This window comes from Hyla sarda, unplaced genomic scaffold (assembly GCF_029499605.1).
Source record: "Hyla sarda isolate aHylSar1 unplaced genomic scaffold, aHylSar1.hap1 scaffold_111, whole genome shotgun sequence".
Classification (NCBI taxonomy): domain Eukaryota; kingdom Metazoa; phylum Chordata; class Amphibia; order Anura; family Hylidae; genus Hyla; species Hyla sarda.
The window spans coordinates 548,849-564,953 of NW_026607730.1; the positions used below are offsets into that span (position 1 = coordinate 548,849).

Sequence of the window (16,105 nt, forward strand, 5' to 3'; positions counted from 1 at the left end):
ACACACACACACACACACACACACACTTACTTGCAATGAAATCTTGAGATATCTTGTGATACACAGTGAATCTTTTGACCAGAAGAGGTGATAAAAAAGTTCTTTATTTCATCCATCCCCTTTAGAAATGTAGGTCTGACTTTGTTAAAATAGATATCAAACCACTAAAAAAAAAAGATAAGAAAATTCCAATTAGTTAGATCAATAACAAATATAACAGATCAAATAAAGATACATTAAAAGACAGATAGACAGATCTCAGGTTGTATAATATAGGATGCGTACCTTTTCCTCTTCTGCAGTCAATACCAGAGCAGCTAATTGATTGGCAGCCGTTTTATGTTCATGCACTGTTATGCCTATATGAGTTCCATGATGAGGATTTCTATTTTTCCATTCATCTACCTACCAAATAAACAAAGTGTGAGATTGAAGAGCAAAGATAAACCTATATATTTCATAGAAAGGCAGCAATATAGAAAATAATGCTACTTACTGTCAAATTCTGCACCACTCCAGGTCGCTGCAGCTTCCTCAAAACAATTAGACACTCCAGATAGTTAAGAATAGTCAATTTTTCATTTTCAGTCAGTCCACCCTCATTTTCTGCCTTATTTAAAGCAGACTTGAAAGCGGGTTCTGCAATACGAAGGATGGATCCCAGGTCTGTTGGTTTCTGCACATCCTCTGCCAAACATTTTTCTCTATGGAAAGAAAGTAATGAAAATTTGATAAATGCATAATATAAGAAAGGGAAGTTTGTTGAAGTATACAATTTTTGAAGTTAATAATATTTATTCATGTTTTTAACACCTACTTCTTTGACATGTTTTCTTTGGATATTCCTTTGCTTAGTCTTTTCTGGAAGACCCCAAGCTGAACCAAATAGAAACCGGCGATGTTATAAGCCTCCTTGTCTGTTACCGATAGGTCTGTTGCATCCATCAGATATGAGATAAACCTCTTCAAATTCTTCATGTAATTGAAGACGGTTTGATGAGTATTTCCTATATCCAGTAGCTTGGCAAAATATTCATTTGTCTTCTGAATATTATATATGAACTTCAGAGATGGCTTCTCATTATCCATATAATATAGGAAACGTGCAACATTTTCCACCTCTTGTTTGTACCTCACAACCCCTAAGGTCTTTGAGAGGTATGAAGCAAAATCGGAAATTGGTTTCATTTCCAGGGAATGCCTTTTGTACATTCCCGCTTCGGTCATCTTCTTCCTCAGTGGGTTTTTCCATGCAATGTTTCGCTGGACTGTTGCTGTTGCTCCGTTTTCTTTTTCTTCTTGCTCTTCTTCTTCATTCTCTTCTTGTTCTTCATGCTCTTCTTGTTCTTCTTGCACTTCTTGTTCTTCTTGCTCTTCTTGTTCTTCTTTCTCTTCTTGCTCTCCTTTGCCTAGATCTTCTTGTTCTCCTTGGTTTTTCTCTTGTCGTTCTCTATCCTCTTCTGTGTCCAAGTCATTGATCATAGCCTGTATTGGTTGTTGTCCAGGGTCTTCAAAACTATAAGACAATGAGATAGTTTAATATCACATGCATAGAAACATTATATATATATATATATATATATATATATATATATATATATATATATATATATATATATATATATATATATATATATTATCTATACTGAGAGACACATTTCCATTACCTCTTAGGCTGATAAATAGCCATCTCTGGTTCTGTCTGTGTCCCAATTTCTTTCCTCACACAATCAATATTTTTCTGTAGGATCCTAACTTCCTTATGTCCGCATTTTACAAATTGACTATTTTCAAGTGGAAAGACAAAATGAATACTTTATGAAATCAAATGAAAACAAATAAAAATAAATCATATCATAATAGAGTATACAATAATACAAACCTTTGCACAGCAGGACTGTTATAAATAAAAAAGCCACGGTTCTTCAGGAATCCAATCATGTTCTGTATGCATTTTCCGTTACACAACAGTGCCGCAACCTCACTGTAATTTATAGCAAGTCCCTTTGATGCTACATTGGACAAGTTTCTTTTGGCCCCCGCCAGGGTTTCTTTGATCTCATCATCGCTGCCATGCTTCAGGCACTTCCTACGCAGATGGGTCCCCAAGACGTTGTCTATTTTGAAGCAGATGGGGCAGGTCATTGGGGTTCTGTTGTGCCTGTTGAATACATATATTATTATTAAAATGTACATTATGGGAAAAATAAACATTGTGACATAAGCATTTAAGATCAAATAATAATACATTATAAAAAACACTTACACTTTGGATTCCATCTTAAAATGTAAGCTTATAATGTGAGATATTCTGTAAAATATAAAGTAGAAAAATTAACACAGCTTTAAAAAAAGCTATTGGGTTAACAGCAAACAAATTATACTGTATGAAGAGTATACAGAAAAGAAATAGAGGGGAAAAATTGAGCAAATGCCCAGAGATCCTGTAGAAATAAAACACTGGAGATCTGATAAGAGTAGAGCTTCAGTGAAATTCCAACATCGGTCTGTTAAGCTGAACTCAGAACTGCCCTTATATACAGAAAGCTAGGGTACCTTGACCAATAGGAGCAAAGGACAATTTTTGGCTCCATACAATTTCCATAGCAATAGAATACCTTAGCTGCCAAACCTAATTTAATTAGTGACACTGGAGCCGGCTTTGACACTAAACCAGTTTTTCTGGTGCCAAGGTGTGAAAACTAACAGTGCCAAGCAGCCAAACTTGTTAGGTGTCAAGTTTGGCAGCTAAGGTAGCCTATTGCTATGGTAATTGTCTAATGCCAATGCTATGGAATGTGCCTACCCCTAAACTGCATGGAATGTACACTTAGTATTGCAACCTATATTTTTATATATATATATATATATATATATATTATATATATATATATAATAATAGTAAATGCATCTTATTTTGTACAGTATTATGATATGCTTCTTAGTTTTAGGTACCAGGGATGGACAATGTCATTGAATATACCCCTGCAATGTTGCATGCTTGTAGATATGGCAAAACACTCTCTGATCTGATAAGAGAGTAGAGTTTCAGAGAATATCAAACAGCAGTCTGTTCAACTGAACTCAGAATGTATGTATGTATGTATATGTGTATATATATAGATATATAGATATATAGATATATAGATCTATAGATATATAGATATAGAGAGAGAGAGATAGATATATATTCCATATAGATAGATAGAGAGACAGAGAGTGAGAGAAAGAAACAGAGGGAGAGCGAGAGAGAAAGCAAGAGAGAGAGAGAGACAGTGAGAAAGAAAGAGAGAGAAGGAAACAGAGGGAGAGAGAGAGAAAGAGAGTACTTTGCCATATCTACAAGCATGCAACATTGTGGGGTGTATTCAATAACCTTGTCAATCCCTGGTACCTTAAACTAAGAAGCATATAATAATACTGTACAAAATTAGATACATTTAATATTACTTTATATACAAGCAATGCAATATGTATGTGTATATGTATATATGTATGTGTTGCAATACTAAACGTACATTCCATTTAGTTTGTAGCTTTGGCAATTTCCATAACAATAGATACCTTAGCATAATTTAATTAGGGACACTGGAGCCAGTGTGGACACCTCGGAGCCACAAACTACATGAAATGTATGCACACCTTCAAATCCTTCATTGTTCCTATTGGTCAAGGTAGTCTAGCTTTCTGTATAAAAGGGCAGCTCTGAGATCAGCTTAACAGACGGGTGTTGGAAATTCACTGAAGTTCTGATCTTCAAACAAGTTTATGCTTTTTGGAACTCCGAACCATTTTGTGTTTGTTTTTTTGCGAGTTACTTCATTTGAGGATTTTGATATCCTTTCCATTTATCTTTTGGCTGATACTTCTGCAAATTTTATTGTTTTGTCTCCAAATGGAAAATCTTTAGGATATCATGGAGTCTGTACCCAAAATGTACCGTATATACTAGAGTATAAACCGAGCCCTCTAATTTCACCCCAAAAACCTGGGAAAAACTTATTGACTCAAGTATAAGCCTAAGGTGGAAAATATATAATCTGCCCCCCCCCCCCCCCCCGTCACCATCCTGACCCCCTCTGTCATCATCCCGACCCCCTGTTATCATCCAGACCACATTATCCCCCCTGTCATCATCCAGACCCCCCTCATCCCCCCTGTCATCATCAAGACTTTCGTCATCATACATACCCCTCTCTCTTGTTCTCTACTCACTTCCCCAGTTGTAGCTCTGTTGGTCCTTCCCTAGCAGCCATCCATCGTCGTCCATCTAAGCTGCGGGGACCGTCCGAATTCCAAGGGGACAGTTGAGCCGGTCCAGGCTGTCCATCTTGACCCGAAGGCCCTCTTCTCCACTCCGGGCCTGCCCCGTACTAGTGACGATGATGCTGCGGAGGGACGTCCGTGCGCAGGGACGCCCCTGGCATCACGGACATCTGCTGGGCACGGACGTCCCTGTGTGGCTGCATCAATAGTCAGCGTCACTAGTCCCGGGCTGGCTCGGAGCGGTGAAGAGGGCTTTCCAGTCAAGATGGATGGCCCGGACTGGCTCACCCTCTCCACTGGAATTTGGATGGTCCCTGCAGCGTAGTTGGGTATGATGGACGGCCTGGCCCATCCCCCTCGCCACCCCCACCGGCTTATACTCGAGTATATACGGTAAGTACATGTATTTGTTATTAGTATGTGTTTTAAAACTTAGACTAAAGTTGTATATACAATGTGTTATTGTATCTTCATTTAGCTAAGGAGACCGAGGACCAATATATAGGAGAGAGACAGCATTCCAGAAGAAGATCACGAGGAAGAGCAAGGAAGAAGGTTAATAACTATAAACATGAGGTTGAAGATGTTGCAAGATTCCTTTTTTACATGAACCAAAAGACTGTAAACCTGCAGTTAGTGAAGGATGTGGAAAAGGCAAACTCCTTCTTTACCAAGCTAAGTGATTTGAATCTAGCAAACCAGACCATCTTCAACTACCTGAAACATGTCCGGAGGTTCATGACCTATCAGCTTAGATCCACTAACCTCTTTACAAAACATCCAACTTTGTATAAGTCCTGCGATTACTTTCAAAAAGTTACCGAAGACATACAAAAGAGGTTGTAAAAGGGGATTTCTAGAGAGGTTGTCAGCAAACAGTGAGCTATTCTCTCTATTAATATAAGTTTCTCGCTGTAAAGGTTTCTCTAGGTTACTTTTTTAGCATTTACATCAAAGCATTTCTAGAATATAAAGAAATAACACACTCCATAGCTTTGGCATTAGACAATCCCTAGTATCTATAATACTGTACAAAATAAGATACATTTAATATTACTTTATATATAAAAATATAAGTTGCAATACTAAGTGTACATTTCATGCAGTTTGGGGGTAGGCACATTCCATAGCATTGGCATTAGACAATTTCCATAGCAAAAGAATACCTTAGCTGCCAAAATTAATTTAATTAGTCACACCGGAGCCGGCTTTGACACAAGAACCAGCTTTTTTTGTGCCAAGGTGTCAAAACTAACAGTGCCAAGCAGCCAAACTTGTTAGGTGTCAAGTTTGGCAGCTAAGGTTGCCTATTGCTATGGAAATTGTCTAATGCCAATGCTATGGAATGTTCCTACCCCCAAACTGCATGGAATGTACACTTAGTATTGCAACCTATATTTTATATATAAAGTAATATTAAATGCATCTTATTTTGTACAGTATTATGATATGCTTCTTAGTTTTAGGTACCAGGGATTGACAATGTCATTGAATATACCCCTGCAATGTTGCATGCTTGTAGATATAACAAAATTCTCTCGCTCTCGCTCTCTCTCTCTCGCTTTCTCTCGCTTTCTCTCTGAAAAAACACTGGAAACACTGATCGAGCAGCATATCTAGAAATAATTTATTATTTGGAGGCCCTGCTTGTATTGAAGCATCTACAACGACCAGGGGTAGTGCAAAATATGACTGTGAGTCGCTTTATCATACCCTTTTTGCATATTTATTGTTGGTTTGCTTTTCTGTCCATTAAACTTTTCCAACTCTTGGCTCCTAGGTTTCTGAGTGGAAAGAACGAATCTCCCACACATATAATGGGGAGAAACTTTCTATAATTGGTGTTAAGCTACATAATACAGCTTCACAACAAGTGGCTACTTTTGTGTTAAACAAGGAGGAAGAAATGGTAAGCTTTATCTGAGGTTATGGGTTAACATAATGTGGAGAAAATGCATTTCGATCATTTCTAATATGTGTTATATATATTATATATATATGTGTGTGTGTGTATATGTATATATAGTTTTTTTTCCACAATGATTTAAAGTCTACTTTGAAAAAGTGAGACCACATTTGCTACACAAAAACTCTCCAAAGGAAAACTTCTTCCTATCGACTTCTGGAAAAGAGATTTATAATGTTTCAAATGACCTCTTGCGGTACCACAAGAAGTAAGATTCAAAAAAGTCACTTATCATTTTCAAAGTGCAAATATAGTGCCATATTTTATGTGTTTACCATCTTCTTTTTAATTCTAGGTTGAAACTTCCCGAATTTTCTAGCCAGCTTGCCATAAGGGTTTGTGAAACATGGACCGTTCCTAATTATTCAGACTCAGAAAAGAATGTTTTCCAAATATCTGGCACATACCAACCTCACGGCTGAAAGAAACTATAGAGAAAAGACACTTACTGATATTTGCCACGGCTACCACCTAGTAGTACAAGCAGGGCAAGTCATGGGAAATGAGCCACAAGCCAGCACCTCAAGGTACTAGATTGTGGGAGTAAAAGCAATTATAGCTCTGCAATATTGATTGCTAAGTCATTTATGTTTTTTATGTTTCCTATAAAGAAATCTGGAATCGAGTCTCCTTCATCCGGGCTTGCCCGATGATCATCTTCTGGATCCAAAGGATGACGACAGCCAAGAAGACGAGGACATAACTTCCCAGGACACAATAAGTGACCAGGATGATACTGGCTGGATTTCAAGGTAAATAGACTGTCATAATAATATCATTGTGCTTTGCTAATGAGTGGATGCTTTCTATGATTGCATATTAATGTTCATATATGTTTTATGTGCAGAGCAAAAGCTCCCTCATTGCCAGCAATGTCAATGAGGTCACTGAAGCAGAGGCAGACAGCACCAGCAAGCTCGATGTCAACAAGGTCACGGAAGCAGAGGCAGACACCACCAGCAAGCTCTAGCAGGTAACTAAACCAGACATTGATTGATTTTATTTGGTGGATAATCACAAATCTTCCAGTGAATGTCCTGATATCAGGTTATAACATTGGACTTTCTTCTTTCTTTTTTTATTCCTCAGGACTGAAGATTGCCGGAGAAGTACTAGGCTTCGAAGAAAATGAGTCCAGCCATGGAAGTGCATGAAGCATAGCAGCAATGATGTGATCAAAACAACACTGACAGAGGCCAAAATAAAGTTGGTCAATGATGTATCAAGGTGCTTGCTATGAGGATCGCTGAGCTGTTATGAGACAGAAATTCATGGAAAAACATGTTTGGCTTCATAAGGGAAGGCACATTCCTCATATTTATCTATATTTATTTATTAGGTTACTATAGGTTAAAAATGTCACTTATAATTTTCAAAGTGTAACAGAATGTTTCTGTTTTTACTCATGGAATAAAGTAGTTGCCTGTTTTAGGCCTACTACTGGAATGTGGGTAGGTGTGAACAGAAACCACTCCTTGGCAAGGTGTGAAATTTGGGCACCTTGAAGGTGTCAACATTTTTAATTATGTTAGAATAAAATAAAATCATGCTAAAATAATAAAACTTCATGGTAATTAGTTGTTTTGTCTCATACTGCAATCTCATTGGTCACTGACTTACATAAATACAGCTTCTAGAAACTAGGCCAGCAGTTCACTTTTTGCCAAGCTACTGGAAGCAAGTTCTCAACTCCTTCTTAGCTGGACATTGTACTCCTGGACTGTTCTCCTACTCTGTTGTTATGGATCCTTGCCTTTCACAGTTTTATTTAGCAAGCATTTTGAATTGTTATATATTTAAATCAATATCTCTTTATCTCTTTCAGAAAAGATGGCCTGATAACAGAAGGAAAACCGAACTCAATTGGGCTGCAAGTATTGCATGAGAATGCAAGGAAAGCTGTCAGTTCACCTCCACAGGGTGTGGATGAAAACAGCAACTGAAGCTGAAATCACCCAAGAGGTGGAGGAAGCAAAGAAGAGAATGCGTGAAGTTGTGGAGTCTGAGTATTGTCTTCTATGACAGTCAATGACAAGAAGAGTGGATTTTCCAGTGCACAAGAGTTCTTTGTAGATTTTTTGGAGCATCATGGATGCACCATCTGAAAAGTAAGTAATATATACTTTAGTATCTGTCTATCTACCTACTTATCTATCTATCTATCTAGAACCCAGAAAAGCAGCACATCAGCAGAATTTCAATAAGGTACACGCAGTCATAGGAGACTTGGTAAAGGACTCCAACTTCAATACAAAAGATAAAACTGCAGCACACAAAAATTGTCTAGGTGCAAAAAAAGTTATTTATTCCATCTTCAGCAAAAATTTATCAGGTGCAACGTTTCGGTAGTCTCACACTGCCTGAGGATGGTGGTGTGAGACTACCGAAAAGTTGCACCTGATACATTTTTGCTGAAGGTGGAATAAATAACTTTTTTTGCACCTAGACATTTTTTGTGTGCTGCGGTTTTATCTTTTGTATCTATCTATCTATCTACAAATCCAGTAAACAGCAGTACACGAGATTGTGAAAATAATGGTGAAGATTTATTCCATTTCCAGTGCAAAAAACGGAGCAACATTTCCGCAGCCTCTCGCTGCATTTCTCCAGAGCTTGAGAAAGGCAGCGAGAGGCTGCGGAAACGTTGCTTCGTTTTTTTGCACTGGAAATGGAATAAATCTTCATAATTTTTTTTCACAATCTTGTGTGCTGCTGTTTACTGGATTTGTGTATGTGAGTGGAACCTCCAACCCAGGTTCCCTTATAGCATGCACCTGCATCAGTGTAGAATATAAATAGAGCCACTCGGCTCACTCACCACATAGCCCAATCTAGTCCTTGTTCAGAGACGCCAAACTGTGTGAATAGATGACGCTGGAGCTCGGAGATGCAGGCCGCCTGCCCGTAGCACAAGTAGTGGGAAATGGAGGGGTATCCGGCTTCTCAGCTGACTGTTAAAATTCAAGCTTTATTCAGTCCATTAAAACTTAGATAGGAATTAAAACTGTTTCGGACCAACAAGGGGTCCTTAGTCATGGCAAGTGACAAACAGAACTGTGCTGGTTTTATAGTATACCTGATAAAAGTAGTTGTCTGGGTCCTTCCATCCACATGAGCCGGCGTGTGACGGCAGTTCCGGTGGATGTCAGGTTAATATAGCCCCATAAAAAATGGATCATGTGGAAAACCTGTATCGGACCTGTGCATCAGTGAAGGTTTACTGATAGTCATACGGAACAAAGTGCCCTGGTGTGAACAAACGTCTAGTGTAGATGTAGCAGATCTTAGGTGCTCCGCAATGTGGGTTTTACATTTCCGGATAGTGCATCCTACATATTGAAGTGCACATTTTTGATATGTGGCCAAGTATATCACATGATGTGAATTACAATGCATCAGTGTTCATCCAATAGGTTGTACTGCTCTCCTTGGGATGTACCTATCTATCTATCAAATGTTAATGCTGATTTTATGTGCATCCTTAGGCAACCTTCTGATGAAGTTACTTAACTGGATGAGAAAGCTTAATTTCCTTTCTTAAATTTTGTAATAATATTGATGTATTATAACACTATTATGATTCTAGTGTACCCACTAATGGATAGTATGCATATTAACCCCTTAAGGACCAAGGACGTACCGGTACGTCCTTGGTCCTGCTCCCGTGATATAACGCGGGGTTACACGGTAACCCCACATCATATCATGGCGGGCCCGGCGTCATAGCGAAGCCGGGGAACCGCCGCTATTAGCGTGCAGCGCCGATCGCGGCGCCGCACGCTATTAACCCTTTAGCCGCGCACTCGGAGCTGAGCCACGCGGCTAAAAGTGAAAGTAAAAACTGCCGGTTAGCTCAGTGGGCTGTTCGGGATAGCCGCGGCGAAATCGCGGCATCCTGAACAGCTTGCAGGACAGCCGGAGGGTCCCTACCTGCCTCCTCGCTGTTCGATCGCCGAATGACTGCTCAGTGCCTGAGATCCAGGTATGAGCAGTCAAGCCGCAGAATCATCAATCACTGGTTTCCTATGAGAAAACAGTGATCAATGATAAAGATCAGTGTGTGCAGTGTTATAGGTCCCTATGGGAGCTATAACACTGCAAAATAAAAGTGAAAAAAAAGGGAATAAAGATCATTTAACCCCTCCCCTATTAAAAGTTTGAATCACCCCCCTTTTTCCATAAAAAAAACAAAAAAAAAAGTGTAAATAAAAATAAACATATATGGTATCACCGCATGCGGAAATGTCCGAATTATAAAAATATATCATTAATTGAACCACTTGGTCAATGGCGTACGCGCAAAAAAATTTCAAAGTCCAAAATAGTGCATTTTTGGTCACTTTTTATATCAAGTAAAAATGAATAAAAAGCGATCAATAAGTCCTATCAATGCAAAAATGGTACCGTTAAAAACTTTAGATCATGGCGCAAAAAATGAGCACTCATACCGCCCCAAACACAGAAAAATAAAAAAGTTATAGGGGTCAGAAGATGACAATTTTAAACGTATTAATTTTCCTGCATGTAGTTATGATTTTTTCCAGAAGTACGACAAAATCAAACCTATATAAGTAGGGTATAATTTTAATCTTATGGACCTACAGAATTAAGATAAGGTGTCATTTTTACCGAAAAATGTACTACGTAGAAACGGAAGCCCCCAAAATTTACAAAACGGCGTTTTTTTTTTTCAATTTTGTCGTGCAATAAAAATGTTTCCGTTTCACCGTAGCTTTTTGGGCAAAATGACTGACGTCATTACAAAGTAGAATTGGTGGCGCAAAAAATAAGCAATCATATAAATTTTTAGGCGCAAAATTGAAAGAGTTATGATTTTTTTAAAGGCAAGGAGCAGAAAACGAAAATGCAAAAACGGAAAAAACCCCGGTCCTTAAGGGGTTAATTGTTCACTGTTTCAGGAGTAGCTCTGTAACCTTAAGAAGAAAATCGACTGAGCCTGGTGTCCACAAGAAGCATGATGTGAATTCCCAAATGTTTCTAAGCTTCAGAGAATACCTGGCAGTTCACTTCTCAGAGTTGAGTATAAGGCAAATGGTATGTATGATTTTTCTATCACTTTGTATGCATTACAGGAAACTTGTTAGACATTGAATACATTAACTGACATCTATGTATTTTCTATTAGGTAGAAAATGTTTCCCGCTACTTATATTTTGTGAGCCCAGATGAGATCTCTTTGATTGTCTCTGGCTCATTGAGAAATCCCAAACTATTTGTGAGCACCCTCTTGTGTTTGAAGATGACTATAACTACTAGAAATGAGCGAATCGAAGCTGACGAACCCGAATTCGTTACAAATTTCATGAAAAATTTGATTTGCAACAAATGCAAATGTCGCCGCGATTCGATCGCGCAAATTGCTTCAGTTAACTTCATTTTACAGCGTTCCAGGCTAAAGGAGACCTAAAATGGTGGATCCACATGTCAGTACATGGGGCAGGGGATTATGGGAGGGAGTGAAACTGTGGCGGGAATGAAGGTAGGCGGGATGACCCTGAACCACATGTGAGATACAGCCTATCAGCATTAATTGACCCCTGTGATGTCACAGCCCTATATAATCGGCAGCCACCTTTCCTCTCTTCATTTCATCCATGCACTAAGAGATAGAGAGGACGGGACTGTGTGTGTGTGAATAGCTTATACCACAGCGTTACACTGCAAATGCTAGTCACATCAGCATTGGGGAAAGACAGGAGTGAAGAGGGCTTTGCTGTCACATTGAGAAGTATCATTGATAGCTAAACCTGCAAGGGAACCTGCGGCCTAATGTGGGGAGTCTATGCTACCTAATGTGGGGAGTCTATGCTACCTAATGTGGGGAGTCTATGCTACCTAATGTGGGGAGTCTATGCTACCTAATGTGCGGAGTCTATGCTACCTAATGTGCGGAGTCTATGCTACCTAATGTGCGGAGTCTATGCTACCTAATGTGTGGAGTCTATGCTAGCTAATGTGGGGAATCTGTGCTACCGAATGTGGGGAAACTGCTACCTAATGTGGGGAATCTGTGCTACCTAATATGGGGAAATTGCTACCTAATGTGGGGTAACTGGTACCTACCTAATGTGGGGAAACTGGTACCAAATGTGGGGAATCTATGCTGCCTAATGTGGGGAAAAGATGCTACCTAATGTGGGGAAAAGATGCTACCTAATGTGGGGAAACTGCTACCTACCTAATGTGGGGGAACTGCTGCCTACCTAATGCTCCCCCCCCCCCTGGCAGGAGCACCCTCATCATCCGCCAGCAACTATACCCCCCCCCCCCCGCAGCACCTCCATCAGCAGATCCTGATGGTGGATGATGGCGGTGCTCCTGCCAGGAGGATGATCCTGCCGATGGATGATGGGGGTGATACTGCCAGGGGGGATGGCCAGTAGCACCCTCATCATCCTTCAGCAACACCCCCCCCCCCCCAGTAGTAGCACCCCGATCATCCACTAGCAACACCACCAATACCCCCCTCCCGTGGTAATAGCATCAGCTAACAGATGTTGAGGGGTGTTACTGCGGTTGTGGTATTATATTCAGAGGGTGCACTGTATAGCAACGTTATATTCAGAGGGCGCAGTTTGTGGTAGTGTTATATTCAGAGGGCGCAGTGGGTGGTAGTATTATATTCAGAGGGCGCAGTTTGTGGTAGTATTATTAGAGATGAGCGAACTTACAGTAAATTCGATTCGTCACGAACTTGTCGGCTCAGCAGTTGATGACTTATCCTGCGTAAATTAGTTCAGCCTCCAGGTGCTCCGGTGGGCTGGAAAAGGTGGATACATTCATAAGAAAGATTCTCCTAGGACAATATCCACCTTTTCCAGCCCACGGGAGCACCTGAAAGCTGAACTAATTTATGCAGGAAAAGCCATCAACTGCCGAGCCGAGAAGTTTGTGACGAGTTGAATTCACTGTAGTTTGCTCATCTCTAAGTATTATATTCAGAGGGCGCAGTGGGTGGTAGTAATATATTCAGAGTGCACAGTATGTGTTGGTATTATATTCAGAGGGTACAGTATGTGATAGTATTATATTCAGGGGTACAGTATGTGATAGTATTATATTCAGGGGTACAGTATGTGGCAGATTTATATTCAGAGGGTACAGTATATGGTAGTATTATATTCAGAGGGTACAGTATGTGATAGTATTATATTCAGGGGTACAGTATGTGGCAGATTTATATTCAGAGGGTACAGTATGTGATGGTATTATATTCAGAATGTACAGTGTGTGGTAGTATTATATTCAGAGGGTACAGTATGTGGCAGATTTATATTCAGAGGGTACAGTGTGTGACGGTATATTCAGAGGGTACAGTATGTGGCAGATTTATATTCAGAGTGTACAGTATGTGTTGGTATATTCAGAATGTACAGTATGCGGTAGTATTATTTTCAGTGGGTACGGTGTATGGAAGGTTTATAATCAAAGAGTATAGTGTATAGTAGTATTATATTTAGAGGATACAGTGTCTGTCAGGTTTATAATAATAATTGTTTTCATATAGAGGATGAGAATGCGCTGACATAGTGAGGAGACGTCTGGGCGTCACATTCTACAGAGAGAAGTTTTAGCTGGACCAGGCGGTATGTACCATCTGAATTAGATAAGGGAAGACTGTAGAGAAGACGTCACTGATATCATTGTACATTCTCCTCTCTATGTCCTATTAGAGCTGTAATCGCTTGTCAGTTCTACAGTTATGGTCAGTGAAACTACAACTCCCAGCATAACCTCACCACTGCATAAAGGGGTACTCTACTGGAAAACATTTTTTTTAATCAACTGGTGCTACTAAGTTAAACAGATTTGTAAATTACTTCTATTTAAAAATCTTAATCCTTCCAGTACTTATTAGCTGCTGTATAAGCGATTCACAGGAAGTTATTTTCTTTTTTAATTTCTTTTCTGTCTGACCACAGTGCTCTGTGCTGACACCTCTGTCCATGTCAAGAACTGTCCATAGTAGCAGCAAATCCCCATAGCAAACCTATCCTGCTCTGGACAGTTCCTGACATGGACAGAGGTGTCAGCGAATAGCACTGTGGTTAGATTGGAAAGAACTACGCAACTTCCTGTGGAGCATACATCAGCTTATAAGTACTGTAAGTATTAAGATTTTAAATAGAAGTAATTTAAAAATCTGTAACTTTCTGGCACCAGTTGATATAAAAGTAAATGTTTTCCAGTGGAGTACCCCTTTAAGTAATTCTGGGAGCTGTATATTTAAATGGTGAAAACTTCTTTAACACTTTCCCATTCTGTGGCAACTGGTATATCTGATTATTATACTGGAATTTCTCACAATGCGCTACAACAGTGGTGTCTGTCACAACAGGCTAAAAACTTTCTGGGGGGAGGGGGTAGGTATGGGGGTGACACCATTTTCTACCGCACCGGGTGACACCAACCCTAGCAACGCCACTGGGTCCACTTAACAATTCCCATATTTCTATGTTCAATGTGGGAGAGCTGGAGGATGATCCTGTCTTGGCGTCTGCACCAGCAGCGGAAACGCGTTGTCCCAATTTATATAAATAAATATCGTTATCCTGCACCGCCTGAGTTTCTCAGTAATTTCACCATTCGAGCAGCGCCTCCACTGTACTAGCTTCTTTTCACCCTTTCTCCTCACATTGCATATCGGCTCCTTATTTAGGAGCTCGATGCCGGTGGGAGAGCAGCAGCTCATCCAATACTAGGGCTGCACAGGTCCCAGTGCGGCCCCTCCAAGGTCGGTATATCACTGTTGGTGTGGTGGAGGGTGCACATCAGTGAATACAATTCTCTCAGGGAGCGCCCCCTGCACCTTTTTCTCCCCTCTCATTTTCTAGATTGGTTAACACGTTCATCCACATCATCACAAGTGACATCTGACACCCCCAGTCAACAGTCGGTGGGTTCCTCAGACAAAACCCTCAGTTGGCATGGCCCAGGAGCAGTCCCTGTCCTCCCATTGCCTTTGTCCTATGCTGTTCCCTCTCCTTGAGAAGTATCTTATGCTGTGGGTTCAGCTCCACTATTTACTGAGGACGATCTAATAGAGGACAGTCAGCAGCTACTGCCCAGCCAAGAAGGGGAGGAGACATGCGCGGCTAGGCGGCCAAGTAGTGATGCGGAGAGTGACGTGGGAGGCAGTGTAGCAAGGGTTTAGGGTCCTGAAGCAGACACTGTTGGGGAACCTGAGGAGGACATCAGTGATGTGCACACACCTGTTGATGATAATGAAGCTGATCACAATTTGGAGCCGGGTGAAGAAGGGGCTTCATCATCATCAGGAGAAGAGAGTTGCAGGTTGCCCTTGAGCAGCAGCTGAGGCAGCAAGGGAGTAGCATGGTTGGCAGTCAGCATGGTGGCAGGAGTGGAAATTCTGGAGCCAAACGTGCCCAGGGGAGACTACTTGCTTCGAGGCAGCCTACCTTTCCGGGAGGTAGTGGAACAGGGGATCCTGGAGACGGCACCAGTAGCAGTCAATTAGTCCAGACTGTAGGTGGGAAAATCAGCTACTGCGGTGTGGCAGTTTTTCCCCTGTGTAACTTCAATGTGAACCAGTGGCAGCTCATACGTGACACCTGCCGTTTGTTGAGGCCCTTTGAGGAAGCCACATTATTTGTAAATCGCCTGGATTATGCCATGAAAGACGTAATTCCACTCCTACATTTCCTAAAACAAATGATTGAAACGATGGCTGGTCACGGCAATGGAGACGTTGCGCCTACATCTCAAGGCTACATGAGCCCTTTGGGGGCTGAACTGAAGGATGAGGATGAGGGGCAGAGTGGAGCACAGTTTAGGTTGGATGAGATGGCTGGTGTTTCTAGTAATCGGACAGGAGAGGAGGTGCAGGAGCAG

The 16,105-nt window shown here is 40.7% G+C and overlaps 1 long non-coding RNA gene across 1 annotated transcript in view; it reads left to right on the forward strand.

Moving 5' to 3' along the window:
• Positions 1 to 5,692: 5,692 nt before the first annotated feature.
• The window catches only part of LOC130301102 (uncharacterized), a 28,470-nt gene continuing 18,057 nt past the window's right edge, over positions 5,693 to 16,105 (forward strand). Inside the window, exons 1-7 of the long non-coding RNA XR_008851804.1 lie at positions 5,693 to 5,960; positions 6,047 to 6,175; positions 6,528 to 6,759; positions 6,844 to 6,984; positions 7,080 to 7,205; positions 7,322 to 8,340; positions 11,077 to 11,287. This is a non-coding gene — a long non-coding RNA (uncharacterized LOC130301102). The remainder of the gene's footprint in view (positions 5,961 to 6,046; positions 6,176 to 6,527; positions 6,760 to 6,843; positions 6,985 to 7,079; positions 7,206 to 7,321; positions 8,341 to 11,076; positions 11,288 to 16,105) is intronic.